This window comes from Myotis myotis, unplaced genomic scaffold (genome assembly GCF_014108235.1).
Source record: "Myotis myotis isolate mMyoMyo1 unplaced genomic scaffold, mMyoMyo1.p scaffold_m19_p_14, whole genome shotgun sequence".
Classification (NCBI taxonomy): Eukaryota; Metazoa; Chordata; class Mammalia; order Chiroptera; family Vespertilionidae; genus Myotis; species Myotis myotis.
In genome coordinates, this window is record NW_023416318.1 from 53,794,373 (window position 1) to 53,801,444 (window position 7,072).

Genomic DNA, 7,072 nt, shown 5'->3' on the forward strand with positions numbered 1-7,072 from the left:
CGGGGGTGGGGGCCTTTCCCTCCTGCTCACGGGCAGCTCCCAGTCTGCATCGCGAACAGCTGCAGAGGTGACCTCCCAGCGGCCCTCCTCCTTGGGACAGGGGTGGGGGGTGGGGAAAGGGACGGTGTCCCACTCACTGTCACTGTCCCTCCTGCCCTCACCCCATTCAGACCCCACGGGCCTCTGCCCGCCTCCGCCTCCCCCCTGCTCCTCCTCTGGTCCTCGGGCTCCAGCACCTGCTCCGGCCCCAGGTGGGGGTGCTGGACCCCTCGGTGCCCCCCCACTGGCCTACTTACGGGGAGTCTGGTCCAGGGGCCTGGGGGGGGGGGGGGCTGCGTTTCCCAGGCTCCCTTGCAGGCACGCCTTTCGGACACTGTTTGTTATTTCACTTCCTGGCCTCCCTGCCAAGCGCCCTCGGCCCGGCAGGTTCAGCTGAGGATTCCGGCCGCCGCCTCCGGCCCCAGAATACCAAGTAGGCAGGGCGCTTCCTGCCGCGGCCGCCTCTGCCGGGGCGGGGGCGGCACCTGGCTCCTCTCCCGGGCTGCAGGGCGGCACGAGGGCCCACGCGTGGGTTGGGCTGTGTCCACGCGCGTGGTTTCAGCCGCAGAGCCCCAGATGGCACGAGGGACAAGAATCGCAGGGACAGGAGCGCTCAGCGAGGGAAAGGGGCAGCCACCCCTCGCGCCACTGACCCCGGAAAGGCCGCTCCCCACAGACTGCCGCCCGCGGGGCCTGTCGTCGCCACGAGCAACGCCACCCGGATGCTTTTGCTGGAGTTTCCATCTTTTAAAAAATGTATTTTTATTGATGTCAGAGAGGAAGGGAGAGGGAGAGAGAGAGAAACATCCGTGATGAGAGAGATTCATGGATCGGCTGCCTCCTGCACGCCCCCCACTGGGGATCGAGCCCACACTCTGGGCCTGTGCCCTGACGGGGAATCGAGCCGTGACCTCCTGGGTCCTAGGTGGACGCTCAGCCACGGAGCCACCGGGGCCGGGTGGAATATTCCGTTTATTCCCATCACCACGCTAGGAAACTGCCCGGAGACGTCGACTCCCTCCAGCACCCAGAAGGGAGAAGGCCACGTGCGCGCCGGCCCCGGGACAGGACCCCACACCCCCATCCGCTGTCGCATGACCACACGTGTCCACAGCTCAGCCTGGCTGCGCTCGCCCCCCCTGAGTCCTGTAGCACGCACGTTCTCATGAAGCGGCAGCAAGATAGAACGGAAAGACACGTTCGATTCCGAAGGGAAAGTCCTCAAAGACCAGCTGCCAATTAACCAGCGGCCACGGCGTCTGTCCAGCAGCTTCTCACGGTGGACGCGTTTCTGGAGGCGGCCCAGTGGTTCTTGAATCTGAGTGAGATCAGCCAGCAGACGTAATCCGCGTGTTTCCTGAGCAGCAGTGACGACAGAGCCCAGGCCGCGTCGAGAGTCTCATTTTAAGAGAATATTTGTATTGACTTCAGAGAGGATGGAAGAGGGAGAGACAGAAACATCAGTGATGAGTGAGAATCATGGATCGACTGCCTCCTGCTCGCCCCACACTGGGGATCGAGCCCGCATCCCGAGGTGAAGATGTGACGTGCCCTCAACCAGAATAGAACCGGGGACCCTTTGGTCCGCAGGCCGACGCTCTGTCCACTGCGCCAACCCCCCAGGGCTCAGAGTCTTGTGTCTGATGGAATCGCACTGTCTGGGATGGACGCTGGGAAACTCCACCCGCCAAGCTCGTCGCCGAAAGCGCGCTCACGGCCCGAGAGTCTGTCCGCAGCCTCTGCTGGCCGAGAGGGCTGGCTCAGGAGAGCTCCCTCAGGTGGGGGACTCTGTCCCGCGGGGAGACGGCCGTGGATTCCAGCCCTGGCTTAGCCACATCACTGTGACCTCTCGTGAGTAACCTGCCTTCGTAGCCTCGGTCGCCTTTTCTGTGGTCGGTGACAGCGCTGTAAACACGGAAGGAGCCGGGCTGTACTCATGGAGGCTGTTTTGTGTTCTGCCCGACAAACCACACCCAGCACAGCAGCCAGAGACGCGGCCGCCTCCTTACGTGGGTGAAGGTGGAGACGGGGCGGAACTCCATCAGGACCGGGGGTTTCCAATGACTCAGTAAGAATATTCGTAGTTGACACCCGGGGACAGAATCCAGGCTCCCCCAGCAGCAGGTTGAGCCCACGTGCCTGGTATATTAATAGAACTGCTCAATTCTTTGCTTCATTTCTTAGGGGATGTTTTGCACCACGTTATCAAAATACATAAAAGCGCTGGTGCTCCATGCTGGTGAAGATGCGACGGGCCTGGAACTGTTGGCTGCCCCGTGTGCGACTGTGCAGGAAGCAATCTACTTCCCGGGGAGAAAACGCTGACGGAGACTCTCAACCAACAAAGCGGAAGCTGCATCAGCTAACGTATCGACCACGCCAGCCAGGGCGTCTCAGGGGGTGAGCGTCCACCTAGGAACCAGGAGGTCACCGTTCGGTCCCCGGTCAGGGCACAGGCCCGGGGTGTGGGCTCCATCCCCAGTCGGGGGCGTGCAGGAGGCAGCCGATCCATGCTTCTCTCTCATCATTGATGTTTCTCTCTCCCTCTCCCTTCTTCTCTCTCTAAAAACCAAGAAAAACATATTGAAAGTATCCAACCACAAGAGCACGTCTGAAAACACCGAGCTCCTCCTCCACACGCAGCCTTCTGAAGAGGATCATCTGGAAGCATGTGGATGAGCATCAGAGCAGCTTCTGATATAAGCAACTGAGAGCAGACGGCAGCGTTCTCCGTTGACACGGCTGCCGCACGCGGACACGTTCGCCTGCGGCCGCAGCCTGGAAGGCACGCGTCAGAATGAAAGGCAGGTGGGTAGGAAGATGCTGAGATTACGGCTGTTCCCTCCAAACGCTACTTTCATGTCACTTCGTGGTTTTTGAAAGAAAGCAGTGCGGGGAGCTGGGACTTCCTGCCCATCGTTCGCGGGCGTCTATCTTACGATCGTACCGTCATGTAATCACAGCGAGAGCCCCAGAGACCCCGCCCCCCGGTGTGATGGCGCTGAGATAGGGAAGCGCGCGCTGAGGCAGACCTTGTGCCAGCGCCGGAGGTCAGCGAGCGGAAGGACAGCCTGGCTCCGGGTCCCGGGGCAGCGGAAGGCCGAGCGGAAGGACAGCCTGGCTCCGGATCCCGGGGCAGCGGAAGGCCCTGGCATTCACCCCGAGGGGATTTGCATCCCTCGGTTCTCACAGCGACGGCCTGTTCCTGACTCCGGTTCCCTCTGCCGCCCTGAGGTCGGTTTCATTTCACCTTGGGCGGTTATTTTTAACCCGAAGGCCCGAGGCCTCAGCATGGATAGACGGTGACATGGCTAAAAATAGGGCGAACATGAGATTCCCTGGCCAGGCAGCCCAGTTGTGAAGAAAACACAAAAAGGGCACATGTCACACCTCCCTCCAAAAGCCGGGTAGGGGCTGGGGCAGCCGCCTGGCGGGCGGGGCACGGACACAGGAGCCGCTGCCAGGTGAACTCTCTGTGCTCTCGTCTCCCTCCGGTTCCGTTCTCTCTCGAATGAAATGTGAGCTGTTGGCTCTCACGTAGGAGAAGCACATCCATCCCTTGGCGACAGATCCGGACTCACTTACCTCGTGCGGAGCATCGTTCATGACTCACCTCCGTGTGGCGGGATCCCGTGCTGCGAGGAGGAGGGGGAGGAGGGGGAGGAGGAGGAGGGGGAAGAGGAGGAGGAGGAGGAGGAGGAGGAGGGAGTCACCGTGGCCAGCAAATCTCAGTGCGTCCGGCCTCGGCCGCGGCCCTCACCAGGCGTGCGGCTCTCTGTCCGGGAGGAACCTTGCCCTCTCCGTCAGTTTCTACGGCCACGGGGACGCGGTGGCCCCGCTCCCAGGCTCCAGGCTCGGGGCACCCTCTGGGGGTTCTGCAGCTCACAGGAGGGTGACGGGAAACTTAGAGGGCCCGGCTGGTGTGGCTCAGTGGGTGAGCGTCGACCTATGAACCAGGAGGTCACAGGTTCAATTCCTGGTCAGGGCACAGGCCTGGGTTTCAGGCCCTGAAATCGATAAAATATATTTAAAAAGAAGAGAAAACGTGGCGGAAGGCGTCCCAATGCACGAGGCCTGAGCAAGGGCCCTGCTTGGCCGGACTTAAGGGCGGTCATGGCGGTAGCTGCCCCCTCGCCGGGCGCCTGGCCACACATGCACCCACCCCCCGCTGCTCAGCCCTGGGCCCTGCTCCGTGCTCCCGCGATCTGAGCGCCCTCCTCCCCCAGGCCTTTACCCAGACAACTCTCACCATGACCGGGGGTGCAGGCCGGTGGCACCTTCTTCACGCAGCTTCCCGAGCCCTCAGCCGGGGGCACGGGAGGGGGAGGCGCACCCACCCTGCCCCCACCCGCCCCCTGTGCCTCTCTTCTTCCCTGCACCCACCACGTCGGGTTATAATACTGTGCTGCTGAGGGTCTTGTTTTTAAAAATACATTTTTAGCCGTAACCGGTTTGGCTCAGTGGATAGAGCATCGGCCTGCGGACTGGGGGGTCCCGGGTTCGATTCCGATCAGGGGCATGTACCTGGGTTGTGGGCACTTCCCCAGTGGGGGATGGGCAGGAGGCGGCTGATCGGTGTTTCTCTCTTATCGATGTTTCTAACTCTCTATCTCTCTCTCTTCCTCTCTGTAAAAAATCAATAAAATATATTTTAAAAAAATACATTTTTATTGATGTCAGAGAGGAAGGGAGAGGGAGAGATAGGAACATCCATCATGAGAGAGGATCATGGATCGGCTGCCTTCTGTACGCCCCCCACTGGGGATCGAGCCCACAACCCGGGCCTGTGCCCTGACCGGGAATCGAACCCTGACCTCCTGGGTCCTAGATTGGCGCTCAGCCCCTGAGCCTCGCCGGCGGGCTGCTGAGGGTTGTTTTTTTTCAAGTAACTTGTGATCTCCGTAAGGTCAGGGGTCATCCCCATTCATCTTTGTATTTTTACTCCCCTGCAGAGTAATCGGCACATAATTGGTGTCCAATCAGATGCCAGCTGAGCAGGAAGTGACTAAACGAATATAGAAGGACCGAGCGTCTGTCGTTAGAAGTAATTGCAAGGCCGTTTCCATGGGCTCATTCGCGTTTTGAAGTGTGTCCTCCGTGGGAACCGGAACGCACCCTCCAGCCCTCAGGACCCGCCCTCGCACGGTCGAGGGTCGCGGACGGGCTGCAGCCGACATCCCGCCCGTCCAGGGGCCGCGCCTCTGCTTCTCCCACAGCCGCCCCTCTTTGTTGGTCGCCCGCTGCGCCCGGACCCAGGGTTGTGCTACCCCCCTCCCACCCCCCCACAGGTCCTGCTCCCTCTCTAGCTGCCAGAGGGACGGAGAGAATCCGACTGATGCTCAACCACTGAGCCACACCTGCCGTCCTCCGCCTCGACTGTTAATATCTGCCCGCCTGCCTTCAGCAAGAGCCCCGTCAGGTCAGTTTGGCAAGAACAATCCCCGCCTCCCCCCCCCACCACCCCCCTGCAGGTGCCCTCTTAGCTGACCTCGTGCTCCTCGGCGGCAGGGCACGACATTTGGAGGTGAGCCCGTCCCTGTCTCATTGCAATGGATTCGCCACTATGGCGGGGCCTGGAGACCTCGCCACGTCAGCGTGTGGCAGGTCACCTGCGTGTGACCCTGGAGCGTAACAGCCCTGCCCGGCCCGGCCTGTGCGCTCTCAGCCCCTCGGAGTTTATGGAACCGGCTCCCGGCCCCGTCTCCTGGGAAGCGCTGGGGAAAGCCACATTGTCGCTCCCTCCTGGGGGGCTTTTGTGGCTGTTTTTGGACCCCTGAGAGCGCTGATGGGCCGGAGGTCTTTCCAGCAGTGGGACACGCAACGCAGGCGTCCCCGGGTTCCTCGCCTTCTTTTTGTGGGGCACCCCGGCCTCCGGCGCCCGCGCACCCCTGGGGGAAGCGGGGGCCCTCAGACGGGTGGAATGAGCCCTGACCGCAACCCTACGGCCACGGAGGCACCGGCATTGCTGAAAGGAGGCGGCCACGGGGGCTTTTATAAAAGGGACGGAGAGGCCGTTATAAAGGATGCTCTGCGCCCGGGCGAGACCGCGCTGCCGGCTGACGTCCTCGGAGAAGCTCCGGCATCGGAGGGAGCGCGGAGAGACCGTGGCCACAACCCGCGCGGGCTGAGAGTCCGCCGCCAGAGAAAAGCCCAATTAGAGCCAAATTATGCCAACAGATGGCAAGGCTGCCAGGAAAGGGAGCCACCCCCGCCGCCTGAATCAGATCCAGGCTGGGAACAATATTGACTTTGTTGTTATATAAAGAAACCCGACACGGCAATTAAGAAGATGATTAAGGAAGGTATCCCTGAGATGAAAGACGGGCTATTTATGGACACGGAGAGGTGTCTTTCTAAAAGGGACAGCGGCAGCCCGGCCGGCGTGGCTCCGTGGCTGAGCGTCAACCTATGAACCGGAGGACAGGGCACAGGCCCGGGTTGTGGGCTCCATCCTCAGTAGGGGGTGTGCAGGAGGCAGCCGATCCATGAGTCTCTCTCATCATTGACGTTTCTCTCTCTCTCCCCCTCTCCTTTCCTCTCTGAAATCAATAAAAATATATTTAAAAAATTTAAGAATATTAGAAAGGACAGAGGGAAGCAGGCCGTGATTCTGAGGGAGGAGGGCCTGGTCCAGGGGATACTTTTGTACGTTTCCAGCGCGGTGTCTGCGAATCCCCTGCGCTGAAGGGAAGGCCCTGCCCAGAGGAGAGCGGGCGTCCTGGCAGACAGGCACTGGGCGAATGTGGTGACGTACGGGGCCCAGGTCCCCTCAACACCCCCAAGAGCTTCCCGGTGGAATTGGGGTGCAGCACGAGGCCCTAGAGCAGCGGTTCTCAACCTGTGGGTCGCGACCCCTTTGGGGGTCGAACGACCCTTTCACAGGGGTCGCCTAAGACCATCGGAAAACACATATATAATTACATACTGTTTTTGTGATTAATCACTATACTTTCATTATGTGCAATTTGTAACAATGAAAATCCATCCTGCATGTCAGATATTTACATGACGATTCATAACAGTAGCAACATGA

General features: G+C 60.5%; 1 long non-coding RNA gene across 1 annotated transcript; it reads left to right on the forward strand.

Annotated features, from left to right (window-relative positions):
* The first annotated feature begins 955 nt into the window (after positions 1-955).
* On the forward strand, positions 956-6,508 carry LOC118669303. The gene is made up of 3 exons (XR_004971954.1): positions 956-2,439; positions 2,614-3,273; positions 4,992-6,508. It is a non-coding gene; the product is annotated as an uncharacterized LOC118669303 (long non-coding RNA).
* Positions 6,509-7,072: the final 564 nt, after the last annotated feature.